This window comes from Narcine bancroftii, chromosome 2, assembly GCF_036971445.1.
Source record: "Narcine bancroftii isolate sNarBan1 chromosome 2, sNarBan1.hap1, whole genome shotgun sequence".
Lineage (NCBI taxonomy): Eukaryota > Metazoa > Chordata > Chondrichthyes > Torpediniformes > Narcinidae > Narcine > Narcine bancroftii.
This window is the reverse complement of record NC_091470.1, coordinates 60,523,993-60,544,677: the sequence shown is the minus strand read 5'-3', so window position 1 is coordinate 60,544,677 and position 20,685 is coordinate 60,523,993. Positions and strand designations below refer to the sequence as shown.

General features: G+C 40.3%; 1 long non-coding RNA gene across 1 annotated transcript; it reads left to right on the top strand.

Annotated features, from left to right (window-relative positions):
- Positions 1–1,800: 1,800 nt before the first annotated feature.
- Positions 1,801–15,748, top strand: LOC138752351 (uncharacterized). Its single transcript, XR_011350549.1, has 3 exons — positions 1,801–1,945; positions 10,620–10,762; positions 15,488–15,748. It is a non-coding gene; the product is annotated as an uncharacterized lncRNA (long non-coding RNA).
- The last annotated feature ends 4,937 nt before the right edge of the window (positions 15,749–20,685 follow it).

The following is a 20,685-nucleotide window of genomic DNA, read 5'->3' as shown; positions in this document are numbered from 1 at the left end:
GCTTTGGATATTAGTGCTGAAGTCTCTGGAGTGACTTCAACTTGTAAATTCCTAACTCTGAAGCAAGAATGCTGTCCACAACTGTTACTGGAAATGTAAATGAAAGTTTAAAGATTTTTTGGATAATATAAGCAAGAATTAATGTTAGGGCTGAGACAAGAGGAGTTTGGACTTTGTATTGCAGATGAGGATAAGATAAAATTTAACACCATTCAAAATTCAGCAAATTTATTTAGTTAACCATGAAGGGAAAGAAAACTTCCTATTTGTAGAAGTGTCATCAACAGAACATGGAAATGGAATGGAATAAATAAATGGAAAAAAAGAGCCATAGAAGAATCAAGAGTTGTTGTTATAGCATGGAGTTTAAGATCATCTAGAATACACAAACATGGTGAAGACAAATCACTTGTAAACAGGAGAATCTCAGGAATGAGAGAGGGGGCAAGTTAGTGAATAGCATGAGCTCAATATGCTTAATGAGCTTGATTTGTGCTGTGTGATGCTAAATGATGCACTTTTTGGGAATGCTTGCGTTTTCATCCATGTGCCAGCAATCTATTCACAGATAGTGTAAAATCATACAGCACAGAAAAGGCACTTTGTCCAAATTTGCACATGCCAAACTGATTGACATTCTGGGTTAGTCTCCTTTGCCTGAATTTAGTCCATGTACTTATAAGCTCGCTCTATTTGTCTATGTTCATATGTCTTTCAAACATTGTTAATGTCCCTGCTTCTATCCTTTCCTCTGGCAGCTCATTGCAGCTACATAGAACTCTTGAGTGAAAAAAGCTATCCCTCAGACTCCCCTTAAATCTCTATTTATAGAATTGTCTATCCTGGCCAAAAGGCCCTTCGCATTTATTTTATCCTCCCTCAAGATTTTATAAACCTCTATCAGGTCATTCATCTTCCAGGGAACAAAAGCACATCTGTCCAACCGCTCCTAATAATTCACCCCTCATCTTGGCAACATCGTGATTAATCTCTGCACCCCTTCCATCTTAGCCGGACGACCAGAATCGCACCTAGTGAATTCAAGTGTGGTCTCACCCACCAATGCTTTTTTTAAATACATAACATTTCTAATGAAACTAGAGATATAGATATTAAAGTATTGATTGTAGTTTTAGGTGCACATTTTGTGTAAAGGGAAGAGTGACACCAAAATTATTGGCTAATCATTTTGAAGGACAGTTGAAATTAATAAATGGAAATACTAATCTTGTAGCTGTTACGTGAACAGTTCTAAATGGTCGGTCCAAATTTAAGGGGTGAAAATTTAAAAACAAAATAATTTAACTACGGTAGTTATGGAAGTGGGTGATAATATTCCTACAGATTCAGTCCAGAATTAAAAGTGTCTTCTACCTGCTTGCCATTTGGAAATTAGTCATTTATTGGATGTGCAGATTCCTTTATATTTCATTCTTCACCACTTAATAGACTACAATGTTCCTTGAATAATGTGCCTTTTTTCAAAGATTTTTCATTCATAGAATTCTTTTATGTAAACAAAACATAAGTCACCCTAACAATACAAGATATAGATCATTCTACTTCCAATCTTGAATTTTTGTACAGATTCCAGTCTGTTTTTGTAGGAGGAGGCTTTCCGAGGCCTTTTCCCTTAAACTCTGTGGTAGCTGCACCAAGCATCCGTGAATCACTTGGCTCCCTGTCCTGTACCTTGGAATATACTAGTTTGCACAATTCAGTCATTGACCAACAAGTTTTGAGAAGACCATGGGGTAACAGTCAACAAGCTGATAATTTTCCAGTACGAGTTCATGTTTGTCTATGTGTGCATTCCTGGGAATAATTAGTTAATTGAGTACTGTGTTGCACAATTTGTGATGAACCAAAACAAAGTTTATTACATCTCTTTCCAGATCTTGAAGGATTTGAAAGGGACCGCCCTTCTTATCATCATCCAGTCAAGGTATTGATGCTTTTATGAAACTTCTAGTGATGATAAATGTTGCCAGTTCATTCTGATCTGTGTCCAGGAAACCATATGACGGGATCATCAGTGTTTTCCTGCAGATCACTGAGGATATTCCCTGCAGACAGACCATTAGCTGATTACATGGCGATAAAGATGATGTTCTCACTGACGTTTATACAGTGGAATAACATTCCTCACTAACTAATTTTACCCGTTATTTTCTAAAGAGTTTTACATAAACAACTCATGATCAAATACAATAGTAAATAGTACAATAGTAAAAAAGCCCTCGGTGGAAAAGAGCTTAGGTAAGATAGTTTATACAATATATATGGAACAGTGACAATGTTAACGAGTTGTGTATTGGTACAAATGCAATCCATCAAAAAGAAATTCCCCACTTTACCACATGAATACTGTAAATTTTGTAAATAGGCTATATTTTGGTAGAGACATAAACCTACTCTGCAAAAATAAACAATTCATCAATAATTGGTAAAATGTGTTAAGTACCTCAATGTATTCAGGAGAAATTCATATTTTGGTTGCCCATTCTAAATGATTGTGATACCTATTCATGTTCCTTTGCACTGAATCCCTTTGAATGTGTGGAGATCAAGTCTAAGTGAAGGCAGTTAATTCTGCTTATATCTAATGCTGTTGATTACAACATTTCTCTGTGATCTTTAAGCCCCACAACCCAAACCTGGCATAATTATTATTAACCAATGAATCTCAGGGAGGGTAGAAATGGTCAGTCAACATTTTGGGCCTGAACCCTTTATTGAGACTAAAGTAAAAAGAGGATGATGTTATGCATATGATGAGGGAAAGAAGCTGTAGAGAGGCCAAAGGGGGATGGGGTATTGGACGGAGGTGTGAGAGACAGGAGGCTAATTCAGCCTGAAAAGTTATAGGAAGTAGGAACAGGAGTAGGCCAAAAATGGCCCATCGAGCCTACTCTGCCATTCAATACGATCATGGCTGATCTAATTTATGACCTAACTCCACCTACCTGCCTTCTCCCCATATCAAAAATTTAACTGAATTTTAAATATGTTTAATGAAGCAGCTTCAACCACCTCCCTGGATAGAGAATTCCAAACATTCACTACTCTCTGGGAAAAACTTTTTCCTCATCTCTGTCCTAAATCTACTCCCCCGAATCTTGAGACTGTGTCCTCTCGTTTTAGTTTCCCCGGCCAGCTCAAAAAACCTTCCTACATCTATCCTATCTCTCATTCTTCTGATCTCGAGCGAATACAATCCTAGATGATTTAATCTTTCATCATAAGTCAACCCCTTCATCCCAGGGATCAACCGAGTAAACCTCCTCTGGACTGTCTCCAAAGCCAGTATATCCTTCCTCAAATATGGAGACCAGAACTGAACACAGTACTCCAGGTGCGGTCTCACCAGTACCTTATACAGTTGCAACATTACCTCCCTACTCCTGAATTCAATTCCTCTAGCGATGAAGGCCAACATTCCATTTGCCTTCATTCAGTTAGATTCATTTAATTTAATCTGCCTTGTTCTTCACCAAAAATAATTATTTTAAAAAGAGTCAAATCACACTTGGCCTTTCCCAATGGTTTATATTGAAATTCAACATTCAGTGGTAAAAGCTGTCAGTGCCAAATAGCAGTGTTGTGCCAGTCTGGGAATAATTTGCTGAACCAAAATTAATTTTATTTTGCTGGATTCCACATGTACTCCAGTCAACCCCATTTTGAAACTCCAGAAAATGTACTCGTCTTTTAGGAATTACTCTCCCCTTTGTCCTTAATCCTGCCTTTTCTTTCCCAATTGGTCTGTTAATAGCTGTGGTAGCTTCAGAAATGTTCAATTAAAAAGGCTTGCAGTAATAATGTTGTATAACAACCCAAAATAACTTTCAATGTAGGAAATTTAGCAGCCAGTTTGTGACTAAAAGTTCTCTCAAACAGCAATATTATAATAACCAGGAACTACTTTTAGTGGATATAATTTGTAAAATAAATATTGCTTAGAGGCTAAGGATACAGCCAGATATCATTTAAAGTACTCCCAAGGGATCTCCATCCACCTGAGAGATGGAAATGTTTCCTATGCACTGCTCTATCTGTTGTGCATTTGGGCATCTATCTAAATTTAGAGAAGGATGTGCTCTCACAACATTCTCAGGTTTTGCCATGAAGCCACAGATGATACATTGAGGATTTCCATTCTTCAAATATAATTACAGATACTCCCCAACTTACGGCTGTAATTAGGACTGAAGGATTAGCAGTATCTCAAAATTGGACGTAAGTTGGAATTTTGCCCGTGCATGTGGAGTACTGAAGGCTTAAAGCAAACTTTTAAATCAAATCTTTTTCATCGTAGATTTGATAACAACAACTTAAAGCTTCTTGAATTTGTTGATTAACCATTAACCTTTGCACATTCTGGTCCAAACTTATATTGTTAGCCAGGGTTCCAGGGTCTGTAAGCTGGGTGTGGCCATCTTGATTCCTGTGCACATGCATGGTAGGTTTGTGTATTGCAGTTCGGTTGGCCCATGCGTGGTGGTTTTGTGCATTGGAGTTCGGTTGGCCCATGCATGAGAGTTAAGCGCCCTGGCGATATTGAATTTGTGTCCGTAACTTATGCATGCACCAACCAAACTCCAATATGCAAGCCCACCGCATGTGCCAACTGAAGAATTAAGCATGCTCACAGGAATCAAGATTGCCATGCCCAGCCTAAGGACCCCGGGACACTGACTAAAAAGGTAAGTACGCACTCTTTGGCTCTTACATGCCCTGTATCCCTGTTGTAGTTTGTCAAATACAACATAAACAGCATAAATTTATATTTTTTCTAAAATTGGTCATATGTGCGGATGGATGTAAGTTGGATAGGTTGAAATTCAGGGAGTACCTGTACTATGTAACTTCAATAAATGGATTGATGTTACCACATAGCTCTGGATTCCCCACATGTTCAATTAATCTACAGGAATTGAGTTCAAGGTGAAACAACTGACTACTGAGAAGAAGGTAAGATCAAAAGGTTTACCCCAAGCTAATTGTTGCTTGGTAGCGCTGTAACAGTCTCAGAAGAAGCCACCACGGGATACTGCATCAGATTGATGAAAGGCCCTGACCCAAAACATCAACCTTCCCTCTGACCCCGCAGTTGTTGCCTGATTCACTCAGTTCATCCAGCAACTCATTTTTTTGTTCCTAATTTAACAAAATGTTTATGACTTGCACAACAAAATCAATCTCTTCAATCTAATTGTTTCATCATTACTCTTCAAACCCAACGATCCCACAAAGTATTCACCAGCACAATGTGTTACAAATAATGCAAAAAACATTCATTTGTCTGTCTGCGTTAATTTGAGGCTACAGCCTTATCTTTCTTGAGCTTATCAGTTAGTTACTTCCTTCAAGCTGACATTAACGGAAGTATGAGGCTAATCACATGAAAGTCTTGCTCTTTACAGAGATACATCGGAGAGGAAATTCATTAGACTGGAAATTTTGGTGGTAGTTTTTATACAGAATAATACTCTCATTTCTGTCCAAGCATTTGGAAACAATGCGGTGAGCCTCTGTACCTAAATTGCTCAAACTAGGAGAGTGTAGGACAGATTGCCTGCATAATGGAAGTTTATTGCACAATGGAATTTTTTTTTGTATTTGCTGGATTGCAATAAAATCCTAAATGTACATATTCACAGAGTAAACTTGAGTTGAATTAGAGAGGCCTCCATAGATATTTGCATCAAAGTCTAGTTTATCGTTGTGATCATTTGTGAAATTTTACTTCAATATTTGCATTAATATGTCTGGTGCTTAGTTATTTTTTAAATTGTAAGTTTTTATTTCTGTAAATTTAACTGAAAAGTGCACAAGGCCCATCTACTACCATGAAATCAATAAAAGGTATGCAGTATGCAATATTACAGAGATTAGAACAAAGCAGGATAGTCCCAGCTTCAATATCAGGTCCCCAAAAAGTTTGGCTAATTTCCTTTGTTAAGGAAGTAAAGCACCAAAAGGGAATTGAACTCTGGGAAATTTATATGGGACTTTCCTACAAAGTCCAGGAAGTTGCATTTCCCTTTGAGTCCAATTTATGGTTATCAAGAGTCAGTCAGTGCCTAATTTCCTATATAATAAAAAATAGCTAAACCTTTTGGGGGAATCCAGGGTTATCCTGCTTTATATCATGTGGATACCTGGGCCACATCCTGTACTACAGTGGCCAGATTAACTAGAATTATGAGGAGGAGGAGAGCTGGTGACCTATTGCAACCTCTGACAAAACACAGAAATATTCTGTGTGTCCAGATTCCTTGTCTTTGAGACCTACCAAACCAGTTTCCTCACTCAAAACAATGACACAACAGCAGTTGGTCTCATCAGCAATAACGATAAGTCTCATTGCAGAGAAGAGGTGGAAAAAATGAAAACGTGTGAGAATAACAACATGAATCTCAATGTGGACAAGATGAAGGAGATGATCGTGGGCTTCTCGGTTGTCAGGAAGGCGCAACATCAACTGCACTTCCTAAGAAGACTGAAGCGGGCAAAGCTACAAGAGTTCTATTGAGAACATCCTAGCCGACTGCAAGACAGTATGGTATATTTGCTGTAGAGCATTGAATCCAATGATAGAATATCACTGGGGTCTCCCAACCTCTCATCCCCCCCCCCACCCCAATTGATGTTATATACTGGGATCATTATTTGAACATGGTGTGCAAAGTGCTTGTGTACCCTTATCAGCCCACGCACAGCATCTTTCAACTACTCCTGTTGGGAATGAGATACTGGAGTACTAGAGACAGCACCACCAGGCTAAGAAATAGCTTCTTCCCATGAAAGTGAGATGCCGAACAACCAAAGGAACTGCTCACACTAATCATACAAGACTATCATATTTACAAAATATCCATTTATTTATATATATGTATATTTGGACGTGCATGGATGGGAGGGGTATGGAGGGCTTATGGACAAAGTGGAGGTCAGTAGGACTAGACATCAAATTTAGTTTGGAACAGACTAGGAGGGCCTATTTTCTGTATTTTAATGTTTTTGGATTATATTTTAGTGCCAACTTACAAATGACTTGTGTTCATTCATTTCTTTGCTCCACCAAGGGTAATAGCCCCTTTTCTATAAGAAAAGGAAATCTGGAATTAATATTTCTGTTTTTGTCAGAGGTTGCAATAGGTCACCAGCTCTCCTCCTCCTCATAATTCTAGTTAATCTGGCCACTGTGGTACAGGATGTGGCCCAGGTATCCACATGATATAAAGCAGGATAACCCTGGATTCCCCCAAAAGGTTTAGCTATTTTTTATTATATAGGAAATTAGGCACTGACTGACTCTTGATAACCATAAATTGGACTCAAAGGGAAATGCAACTTCCTGGGCTTTGTAGGAAAGTCCCATATAAATTTCCCAGAGTTCAATTCCCTTTTGGTGCTTTACTTCCTTAACAAAGGAAATTAGCCAAACTTTTTGGGGACCTGATATTGAAGCTGGGACTATCCTGCTTTGTTCTAATCTCTGTAATATTGCATACTGCATACCTTTTATTGATTTCATGGTAGTAGATGGGCCTTGTGCACTTTTCAGTTAAATTTACAGAAATAAAAACTTACAATTTAAAAAATAACTAAGCACCAGACATATTAATGCAAATATTGAAGTAAAATTTCACAAATGATCACAACGATAAACTAGACTTTGATGCAAATATCTATGGAGGCCTCTCTAATTCAACTCAAGTTTACTCTGTGAATATGTACATTTAGGATTTTATTGCAATCCAGCAAATACAAAAAAAAATTCCATTGTGCAATGAACTTCCATTATGCAGGCAATCTGTCCTACACTCTCCGATGGGTGTGGGGAATGGTATCAGATACAACACACACACATGGACACATGCACAATTTACAGAAACAGTGGGAAAGTAATAATGGACAATTAATAACGAACCTGGGGAAAATAGCATGGGAACAAAATACACACACATACACACAATGAACTGGAGTACATACTCTCTCTTTGGCTTGGCTTCGCGGACGAAGATTTATGGAGGGGGTAAAAAGTCCACGTCAGCTGCAGGCTCGTTTGTGGCTGACAAGTCCGATGCGGGACAGGCAGACACAATTGCAGCGGTTGCAAGGGAAAATTGGTTGGTTGGGGTTGGGTGTTGGGTTTTTCCTCCTTTGCCTTTTGTCAGTGAGGTGGGCTCTGCGGTCTTCTTCAAAGGAGGTTGCTGCCCGCCAAACTGTGAGGCGCCAAGATGCACGGTTTGAGGCGTTATCAGCCCACTGGCGGTGGTCAATGTGGCAGGCACCAAGAGATTTCTTTAGGCAGTCCTTGTACCTTTTCTTTGGTGCACCTCTGTCACGGTGGCCAGTGGAGAGCTCGCCATATAACACGATCTTGGGAAGGCAATGGTCCTCCATTCTGGAGACGTGACCCACCCAGCGCAGCTGGATCTTCAGCAGCGTGGACTCGATGCTGTCGACCTCTGCCATCTCGAGTACTTCAACGTTAGGGATGAAAGCGCTCCAATGGATGTTGAGGATGGAGCGGAGTCAACGCTGGTGGAAGCGTTCTAGGAGCCGTAGGTGGTGCCGGTAGAGGACCCATGATTCGGAGCCGAACAGGAGTGTGGGTATGACAACGGCTCTGTATACGCTTATCTTTGTGAGGTTTTTCAGTTGGTTGTTTTTCCAGACTCTTTTGTGTAGTCTTCCAAAGGCGCTATTTGCCTTGGCGAGTACATACAATGAACAAGGAAAAATCACTACAATGCCCACCACTCCTTGATTCAGTGCAGGCATGGCCCTATGTTACAAAGGACACTAATTAAATGCTCCCAACCCTTTTAACAGTGCACATCTTACCAACAGCTTCTCCCAACACCTTACACATTTCTAGGCCTGGAGTGAAACAGGGTGGTCCCAAGCTGGCAAAAAGGGAGAATAAAGAACACATGGCACCTTTATAGTGCTGGAGGCTCCAGCCCAGGTCATTGGCAGAGATACAATGGCTCAGTGCCAGGAGTGTTAATCCAATTACAACAGCTAATGGCCCAAGGCCAAGTACAGACAGGCAAGAGAGTCCAGTCCAGGTAATTTACATGTATCTAATGGCAAGGAGTGAACTAATGGGTGGGGCAGAACCAAACCTTGATTGGCAGCTGGTGTGTCCTCTGACTAGATAGGGGGCAGTGCTGTCATGTGACAGCCACAACCCTTCCCAATACAGTCATCTGAAAATTTGATGACGCTGTTGTAACTGGATCTGACGATGCAATCGTGGGTTAGTAGAATTAACTGGAGTGGGATGAGCACAGCCCTGTGGTGTGCCTGTGCTCAGAGTGACAGTGCTCGATGTTCTGCTACCGATCTGGACAGACTGTGATCTTTCCATAATGAAGTTCAGATTCCAGTTGCAAAGATGGGTGCTAAGTCCAAGCGAGGACAGCTTCTGGGGAATGATTGCATTAAACGCTAAGCTGAAGCCAATGAACAGCAGCCTGGCATGTAAGGTGTCGTTCTCCAGGTGGGTATGGATGGAGTGGAGGGACAAGGCTATAGCATCATCAGAGGAACGGTTTCTTCAATAGCTGAACTGAAATGGGTCCATTGTCTCTAGGAGATCTGCTTTGATACATGCTATCACCAGATGCTCAAAGCATTTCAGAATGAAGGCCAATGTGATAGTAGCTAACCTCACTATCTACCTGTGAAGTTACCTTAAGGGAGTTATGTATCTGAATTCCCAGATCCCTCTGTTCTACCCAACTCCACAGTACCCTACCATTGTATTGTTATACCGTGTATGTCCCACTTAGGTTTGTCCTTTCAAAATGCAATTCCTCACACTTGTCTGTATTAAATTCCATCTGCCAAATTGCTGCCCATTTTCTAGCTGGTCCAGATCCCTCTGCAAGCTCTGAAAGCCTTCCTCGCTGTTCACTACACCTTAAATCCTTGTGACATCTACAAAATTTGCTGATCCAATTTACCACATTATCATCTAGACCATTGGTTCAGATGACAAACAATAATGCACCAATCTCTGAGGCATACAACTAGTCCCAGGCCTCCAGTCAGAGAGGCAATCATTCACTACCATTCTCTGGCTTCTCCCATAAAGCCAATGTCAAATCCAGTTTACAAACTCACGTGGCTAACCTCCCATGTGGGACCTTGTCCATGTAGCCAACATCCACAACCTTTCCTTCATCAATTTTCCTGGTAACCTCCTCAAAAAAAACTACAGGTGAAAGATTTGTTAAACACGACCTACCATGCACAAAGCCTTGTGGACTATCCCTAATCAGTCCCTGACTTATCGATACATGTACTGTATATCTGATCTCTTAGAACACCTCCCAATAACTACTACTGATGACAGGCTCACAGGCCTATAATTTCCTAAGTAATTTTTGGAGCCTTTTTTAAACAGAACAATATGAGCTTCCCTCCAATCCTCTGGCAGCTCACCTATGGCTAAGAACATTTTAAATATATCTGCCTGGGAATTTCTGCATGATTCTCCTTTAAGGTCCAAGGGAATACCTTGTCAGGCCCAGGAGATTTATCCACCTTTATTCACTTTAAGACAGCAAACACCTCCTGCTTTTTAATCATTATAGGTTCCATTGACCTCACTGGTTGTTTGCCTCACATCCATGGACTCTGGCAATTTCCTGAGTAAACACGGAAGCAAAGAACCTATTTCAGATTTCAGAGTGCATACCTGACATCACATACAACACTGAGATACGTTTTCCTGCAGGTAAGGCAGAATTACTACATTCACAGTGGAGGGGGGGGGGGGGGGGGAGAACTGTACGCAATGTGCACATGTAAACAAATAAAGAAATGTAAGCAAACTGCAATACAGAGAGGAAATAAACAAAGTACAATAGTAAGAGTCATTAAAAGAATCCCTGATTGAGTTTATTGGTGGAGGGGAGCAGCTGTTCCTGAACCTCGTGGTGTGAGTCTTATGATGCCTAGACCTCTTTCCAGATGGTAGCAGCGAGAACAGAGCACATGCTGGGTGGTGGGGATCCTTGATGATCGCTCCTGCTCTGCAAAGGCAGCATTCCCTGTAGATGCTGTTGATGGTGAGGAGAGTTTTGCCAGTGATGTCCTGGACTGTGTCCACTACCCTTTGCAGGGCTTTATACTCAGGGATATTGGTGTCCCCATTAGAGACCATGATCCAGCTGGTTAGCACAATTTCCACCGCACATCTGCAGAAATTTGCCAGGGTTTCCAAACCTCCACAAACTCCTGAGGAAGTAGAGGTGCTGATACGCTATCTTCATGATGCCATTAGTGAAAGATCCTCTGAGATAGTGACTCCCAAGAACTTATATTTGCCCAGCCTCTCCTCCTCTGATCCCCCAATGATTACTGGATGGTACATCCTTCATGAAGTCAACAATCAGCTCCTTGGTTTTGGTGACATTGGGTGTGAGGTTGATGCCCCATTCAGCCAGGTTTCAATCTCTCTCTCTCTCTCTCGTATGCTGACTCATCCCTCCTTTTTATACAACCCCTGGCATCATCAGCAAATTTGTAGATGGTATTGTGGTTGTACTGATCTACGCAGTCACAGGTGTAATGTGAGTAGAACAAGGGGCTAAGGACACAGCCCTATGGTACTTCTGTACTGATGGAGATTGTGGAGGAGATGTTCTTACCAATCCTCATTAATTGTGGTCTGGAGGTGAGGAAATCCAGGATACAATTACACAGTAGAGCATTGAGCCCCGGGTCTTGAAGTTTGATGATCAATTTTTAGGGGATGATGGTTAAGATCTCCCCATCTCTTCAGTCTCCATAAATAACCGACCTCTAGAAGCCCTTAGGATTTTCCCTCACCTTGCTGACAAAGCAACTTCATGTCTTTTATTAGTCCTCCCAATTTCCCACTGCTTTTACTGCATTTTTTTTATTCCTCAAGTAGCTCCTTGTTGCCTATAGCTGCTACACACCTCTCTCTTCTTAACCAGATCCCCATATCCATATCCCTTGAAAACCAAAGTTCCTTATGCCTGTTAACATTGACTTTAATCCTTACAAGAATATGCAATCTTTGTACTCTACAAAAATTCACCTTTGAAGGTCTCCCACTTACCGAGCACATTCTTGCCAGAAAACAATCTAACCCAAATCTACACTTTCTAGATCCTTTCTCCTTTCCTCAAAATTAGCTTTTCTCCAATATAGAATCTCAGCCCAAGGACGAGACCTATCCTTATCCATAATTTTCTTGAAACTAATGGCATTATGATCACTGGACCTAACTTTCCCCTACACATACATACTTCTGTCACCTGTCCTGTCTCGTTCCCTAATAGGAGATCCAGTATAGTACTCTCTAGCTATGTATTGATCTAGAAACCTGTCCTAAACACATTTGACAAAATCTAAGCCATTCACTCCTTTTACAGTATGGGAGAGTCCCAGTCAATATGTGGGAAGTTAAAATCACCTAATATAGCAACTTTCTGTTTCCTGTGACTGCCTGCTATCTTGCAGCAGATTTGATTCTTCAATTCTCACTTTATAACACCCACTCTTAACTTTTTTGTGGCTATAGCCCCTTTAGGACTCTTCTCAAAGTTTACAGGCCCCCTTCCCTGTGAAACAATCAAGTTTAGTTGGTTTCTTTCGTACTTCTCTTCTACAGACTACATAAAAAACTTTTAAAATATTTAATGATTTCAGTCCATGGCCTCCCCTTAAATTTGTTGTGGCCCGCAGGGGAGCTGTACAGCCTCTGTTGAGAATGGATGGTTTATAATACAACCCCATTAATGTGGTCATACTTTTCCCATTCCCCAGCTTCACCCATATAGCCTCAGAAAATGAGCCCTCTGTTCTGTCCTGTCTGATCACAGCCGTGAAATTTTCCCTGAGGAACAATGCTACTCCTCCCACTTTTATCACTCCCACTCCATCGTATCTGAAACAATGGAACCCTGGAACATTGAGCTGCCAGTTCTGCCCCTCCTGCAACCAAGTTTCACTAATAGCCATAATATCCCAATTTCATGTGCCGATTCATGCTCTAAGCTCATCTGCCTTTCATACAGTACTTCCTGCATAGAAATAGATGAAGCTGAGAACATTATTTCTACCATACACTACTTTTTGATTTCTGTCTTTATATGCATTCTTCACATCATCTTATTCCACCTCCCCTCCACTATCTGCCCTGGCACTCTGGTTCCCATTTCCCTGCAAATCTAGTTTAATCCCCTGCCCCCCAAAAGAGTAACTAGCAAACCTTCCTGCAAGGATATTAGTCCCTCTCTAGTTCAGATGCAAACTGTCCCGCTGGTACAGGTCCCACCTTCCCTAGAAAAGACCCAAATGATCCATAAATCTGAAGCCCTCCTTCTTGAACCATATCTTTAGCCACAAGTTAAGCTGCATTCTCCTCCTATTTCTATCCTCACTAGCATGTCTAATTGCCAGATCCCTCTGTTCTGCTGCCCTCCTCAATGCCCTACCATCTAGTCTAATTTAATGATATACAGTGTCCTTCATAATGTTTGTGACAAAGGCACTTTTTCTTTATTTGCCCCTGTTTTAAATTTATAATCAAACCATTCACATGTCATTAAAGTGCACATTCCAGATTTTATTCAAGATTATTTGTATACATTTTAGTTTGACCATGTAGAAATTACAGCATTTTTTTGTACATAGTTCCCTCGTTTCAGGGCACCATAATGTTTGGGACATTTGGCTTCAGAGGTGTTTGTGAGTACTCAGGTATGTTTAATTGCTTCATTGGTGCAGGTATAAGAGAGCTAGATTTGCTTCTAAGATTTTAATCACCTTTGGAGTCTGTAGTTAACATTTTTCAACATGAGGACAGGGTTGTGCCAATGAAAGTTAAAGAAGCCATTAGGAGACTGAAAAGCAGATCAGAAACATTTTTCATGAGGCAGTTGTAGATATGTCAATGACTACTGTCCATAGAAGACTTCTTGAACAGAAATACGAGGCTACACTGCAAGATGTAAACCATGGCAAATGTGGAATGCTTTGGATCTTGTGGAGTTCCTTTATGCCTCCACACTTTGCTCTTGCCATCACTCTGACACAGATTAATCTTGGTCTCATCTGTCCAGAATTCTGCAGGCTCTTTTTTTTTGTGATATTTTATTTATCAATTCAATAAATTTAACAATCAACACATACCAAATACAAAACATCAAGAGGTCCCCTCCCTCCACCTCCTCTCCTCTATAAAGTCCTATTAAACCAGGGATCCCCACACTTTTTAGACCTTCGACCCCTTCAGGAACTATGTGGTCCCTCATCAAACCCTAGACATGGAATCCCATTGGACTCAGGGGGAAGCCACTGGACGGGGGTGGGGGGGGGGTTGCGTGGGGTGGTGGGTGGTGGCAGAGCTGGACGGGGGTTGGTGGCTGTGCTGGACAGGGAGGTATCGGGGTTGGGGTGGTTCTGTTAAATGGGAGGGTGGTGGTTGTGCTGTATGGGGGGGACAATGCTGGACGGGGGTGGTGGTTAGTGGCTGTGCTGGACAATGGGGTGCAGGGGGGTGGAGGTATTGGATGTCCCTCATGCCTCTTTCCATCCTCCTATTCCATTTCAACTACAGCATACGCCAAAGCCAAATACAACATGGCAGCCATCAAGCACCGCTATCACGAGAGCTTGGCTGACACTGCCATAAACACAACATCAAATCAACCCCTTCCCTCGTTATCTTTACGGAGGTCTACTGGCTAGCCAGTAGCGATCGTAACCCTATATTGGTGACAGTGAGGTACCTATATACTCTAAATAAGGTTGCCAGATTTTTAGGAAGGTGTTATATATCTCTTCCTCAGACTGTTTACAACCTTTTCAAGTGGGATGCAGCTATTCATCTCCGAAGACCACCTGTCCATGAGGAGATAAGAGTCAAGCTTCCATGTAACTGCGATGCATTTCTTGGCCACTCATAAAGCAATTTCTGTGAATTTAATTTGAGAATTAGTGATCTACCAACCATGATGAAGTTCCCCAGAAGACAAAGCTCTGAGTCTTCTGGAAAGGTGACTCCCGTGATCTTGGTTAGGGTGTCATAGAGGTCATACCAGAAGGGCCGCACCTTCATGTTCTGCAGACTCTTTAAATTCTTCTTGGCAAATTGTAATCTGGCCATCCCTTCTGTGGTTGGAATCTTGCAGTGTAGCCTTGGTATTTCTGTCCATAAAGCCTTCTGTGCACAGTAGTCGTTGATATGTCCACACCTGCTTCTGAAGAGTGTTTCTGAGCTGTCGGACATATGCTTGGGGATTTTTCTTAATTATGATGAGAATTCTTCTGTCATCAGCAGTGGAGACTTCCTTGGAACACCAGTCTCTTTGCGATTTCTGAGCTCACCAGTACGTCCTTTCTTCTTAATGATGTTCCAAACTATTGATTTTGATCATTCTAAGGTTTGATCGATGTCTCTTACTGTTTTATTCTTGTTTTTTAGCCTCATAATGGGTTCTTTTTGCTCATCGGCACAACTCTGGTCCTCATGTTGAAAAATGGCAACTACAGACTCCAAAGGTGATCAAAATCTTAGAAGCAAGTTCAGCTCTCTTATATCTACACCAACAAAGCAATTAAACATACCTGAGTGCTCACAAACACCAGTGAAGCCAAATATCCCAAATAACATGGTGCTCTGAAATGGTATAATTTCTACATGGTCAAACTAAACTGTATACAAATAATCTTGAATAAAATCTGGAATGTGCACTTTAATTGTATGTAAATTGTTTGATTACAAATTTAAAACTGTGGATCAGAGGGGCAAATAAAGGAAAAAAGTGTCTTTATCAAAGACATTATGGAGGGGACTATATTTTGCTTAATGAAGAATAATAAATAAAATGATGTTTCATTTAAATAGAGCCTTTCTTAGTACATATCCAGTCATTAATTTGCATTAAATTTAATTTATTTTTATGGATCAGTCTTCCATTTTAAAATATATCTATCAGTGAATTAATACAACTGAGAATAGCCCTTTCCAAGCCTCCAACGCCATGTCATTGTCTCAAAGTAAATCAGCAAATGCATAGGTTTAGCTGAAGACCAATTGTCGAAGCTTCTCGGACCATATTGCTATGTCTCAGCCACAAATGGAACATGCTGTTCTAATGAGTTAAGCAAACCTATAAACAATATAACTATGCTCACTTTTGATTTTCACTCCAACTAAATCTTATCTGATTAATACCATACAGGAAGTTGGCAATTTTTCACAAGAATCAATGGGTAATATGTGATAATGTCAAAGTATTCATTTCAGTAGATTGGTATTGTTTTACGAGCTCTGAATTGAGATCTAATTTCCATAAATGAGAAATGGGAGAGTACATTTTCTGTGTACAGAAGAAAGAATGAAACAGCAAAAGAGAGAGAAAAAACTAATTTGAATAATGAAAAAGTCCCAATTAATTTAAAGATATATTTTCATAAGTATTCCTCGTGTTCTTTTCTCAGGCTGCTGTGAAGGCATATCAAAGTACAAGCTTTTTATACAACACCGTCAGTTCAACGCATAATGCAAACTACTCAATCAAATTTATAATCTGAACAAGAACAGACTAGCTGCACTTGATGCCATCAACATCATGAAATAAAATTAATAATTTTCCAGTCAGTATAATGCAAAGTCAGTGAAAAATAATGTTATATCACTCAAAATTTGCATTTCTGATTAAAAAATGTATCCCTTTTAAAATCCTTATCTGGTTCAATTATAAAGGAAGTAAGTTCTTTGCCAGGTTTTCATTTTCAGAAGTTTTAAAAAAAAATTCTGTTTGAATGGAAACCACCAAAAACTGATACTTCCTACAGGGAAATGCAGTCTGAAAATTTCCACCTTGTATTCAGAATCATAATTTTTTGTCATGAACAAGTCACGAAATTCAGTATTTTGAGACAGCATCACAGAGCAAATTTTCATATAAACCACCTTACAACAATAAAAATCAATCAATTTGCATGTAATTAAGGCAGTGTCTTTGGTTCATTGATTATTCAGGAATCTGATGGCAGCGGGAAAGAAGCTGTCCTTGTGCCGTTGAGTGCTCGTCTTTAGACTCCTGTACCTCTTCCCGATGGTACATGGCCTGGGTGCTGGGAGTATTTGAGAATAGAGGCTGCTTTTTTTTAAGACACCGCCTCATGTGGATGTCCTCGATGGAGTCTGGTGCCTGTAATTTTGAAGGCCGAGCTAACAACTCTCTGGAGTTTTTTTCTTGTCCTGAGAGTTGGCGCCTCCATACCAGGTAGTGATGCAGCCAGCTGAAATGCTCTCCATGGTATACCTGTAGAAGTTTACGAGAGTCTTCAGTGACATATCGAATCTCCTCAAACACCTCACAAAGTATAGCCGCTGGCAAGCCTTCTTTGTGATTGCTCCAGGTTAGATCCTTGGGGATGCTGACGCCCAGGAATTTGAAGTTCTTGACCCTCTCCACCACTGAGCCCTTAAAGACTGGGTCAGTTCCCTTTGCATCCTCTTGAAGTCCACAATCATCTCCTTGATTTTGCTGATGTTGTGTGCAAGGTTGCTGTTGTGACACCACTCAATGAGCTGATTTATCTCCCTCCTTTATGTTTCCTCATTACCTCGTGATTCTGCCGACAACTATGGTGTATTCGGTAAATTTGTAGATAGCTTTGGAATTGTGCTTGGCACATGGTCATGGGTGTATAATAAGTAGAGCAGTGGGCTAAGCATGTGTCTTTGAGGTGCGCCTGTGTTCATAATCAGTGAGGAAGAGAGGTTGCTTCCAATTCATTCTGACTATGGTCTTCCGATGAGGAAGTCAAAGATCCACTTGCAGGGGGGTGCAGAGTTTGAGCTTCTTGACCAGCACTGTATTGAAGGCTGAGCTATGGTCGATGAAGAAGGGCTGTTTGCATGAGTTGTTGTTTTCGAGGTGATCCAGTGCTGAGTGGAGAGCCAGTGATTTTGCATCTTCTGTGGAGCGATTGTGACAATAGGTGAATTGCTGTGGGTCCATATCTTTGCTTAGGTGTGTTAATTTCTGGCCATGACCAGCCTCTCAAAGCTTTTCATCACAGTAGAAGTTAGTACTGGGCAATAATCATTGAGGCAGCTCACGCTACTCTTCTTGGGTAACCACGATGGTTGATGCCCTTTTGAAGCAGTTGGGAACCTCTGACTGCAGTGTGCCAATCAATTGTGGAGAAGCAAAGGAATTTACAAACGTAACATGTTGTGAGTTAGTTTAAAGATACCTTTATTCTAATGCAGTGTTGCCTTTTCTCTTAAGGGGATTGGTAATCAAAGTGATGTTTTACTGTATTCGTTTAAAGACTGTCAAACCTAACCTGCAATAATAAATGCTGACACTGCATTTTAGAAAGGCCAGCATATTAGCTTTGGGAAGAGTGCACCCAAAGTTCACCAGAATGCACTTTCAAATGCATAGTCTTTTAAAAGTTTAAATTTGCATGAACTTGGTTTGCCTTCCCTGAAATTTTAAGGAAAGACTTAGATATATGTCATTCAACAGTAAAATGAGGAAGTACTTTCAATGCACAAATTAGGGGAACTTTACAACTGTACTTCCCGAATGCCTGAATCAGTTGCAATTTTCAGCGCTGAGGTTGACAGATTTTCATTATAAAAGGATCAATGAATGAATCAATCAATAAATGAAAGTTGTGTAAGATTGGTGATGATCAAAATCAATAGAGCCATGGGTTTGAAGGACTTAATAACCTTCCTATGTTAAATACGTTATAATATGTTCAGATTATAATTGCTGAAACAGGGCAGATGCTTCATGTTATACAGCATCCATGTCATTCTGATCGTTTTAAATTGCGTTCTGTCATTAATTGCTTTTATTTGTCACACATCAACAACATACCAAGTCCTGACTTTGTCAAAAATGCTGACTGAACGTCAACAAAATTAAAAGGTGCCACTAATCAGTCAACATTTTATAAATTACTAAATTTATCTCTGGATCTCCACACCCTAATTTGTTTGTTGTGCCTGATTAGCTGGACAAGGAAATGAAGTGGAGTCAGAAAGTATGAGAGTTTACCTGAAGGTTTTTTATCTTGCATTTTGACTTGGATTTGGACAAAGGTTGCGAGAAAATAAGGAATGATAAAAGAGTATGACAATACCGATGGCAAATTCTAGCCTGAAACCTTATCTCTGCAACTGAATAACATCATTCTTACATTTTATCATGTTACTTGGGCCCCTTTATTAGATTACAGCCTTGTAACACTCTCAAGGTATCCCTTATTCTCCAGGGAACAATGATGTGAATCTCTATAAAAGGCCTTATTATACACTGTGTGAATCAGTCAAAGTTCTAATTCTGTTTTATGGATGTCATCATTCACTATTACACTATCTTGGAAATGTCAGTGTGGCCCTGCTTCCAGCAACAATCTCCCCATACAAATTCCTTTCAACAGCACCACACTTAGTAATTTTTACTTTTAATATTTGTAGCTGACACCAAAGAGATTTTTCAATCAATGCTTTCACCTTCCCGGTTCCAGCCATCTCGGAAACAAAATTCCAAAGCCTCTCCACTGACTCTCCAATATTTTACAAGTGCAACATTCTTGCGGCCTTTTTTAAAAATTCCAATCTGTCTGTTGTGCTCCTATGAACTACTCTCAGGACATTGCAGCTTGTTGTGTTTGCACATGACATAAAATGAGAAATAGACACCATTTAGCCACTCATACCTGCTGTGTTATGAAATAAGTTCATTGCTTTACAGTGCCATTTTACTGTAATAACCTCATATCCTTTCAAGAGTTTATCAGTCCCCATTTTGAATAAATTCCACAAAAGAGATTCCATTGGATTCTTTGAAAGAGAATTCCAAAGATCCCCTACCCTCTGATGAAGAAATCGTTTCCCTTCCCTGTCCTGCTTGGCTGATGGCATTTTTTTTAAAGATTGTGATCCCTGGTTTGAGTCATTCCAGCCGGGGGAATTATCACCCAGCCTTATCAATTTTTTTTAACCCTTGTGTGAAATCATCCCTCCTCTCCCCCACCCCCCTTCACCCACCCCTCCCCCCTCAAATTTTTCTAAACTCAGGAACCCTGGAGAGTATAGAACCAGAATACTTAGTTCCTTGTCATATCACAAATCCCCAATCTTAGGAATCTGCATGAGAACCTTTACTGAATCTCCCAATTATAAGTAGTTAAGCAAAATACTCCAGATGTGGTCTGTGGTCTCACTAGGGTCCTATATAATGGAGCAATATATCCTTACTCTTGAGCTTAATTCCATTTTCAATAAAAAACCAACTTAATGAATTCCTTATGGTTTGCCATACTTGCAGGTTAACTTTCTTCATACACACACAATTTAAAAAGTTTTTTTTTTGGTGGATTTCTACATTTTTCCACTTTGTTTTCCAACTGTCACATTCTTGTCTATTCTCTAAATCTATCTGTGTCTTCCTCAGGTTTCTCTCTGTCACCTCCTCATAGACTGCATCAGTTCCCAACTTTGTTTCAACAACATTGGATACAATCAGTTCTCTCATCCAATGACAAAGGTTGAGAATTGCTTCTGTACACTTTCAATCCTGAAAATTATCCATTCATTCCTAAAGTGTTTTTCATTTTTGCCTGTTGTGGTAAACCACTGTTGTG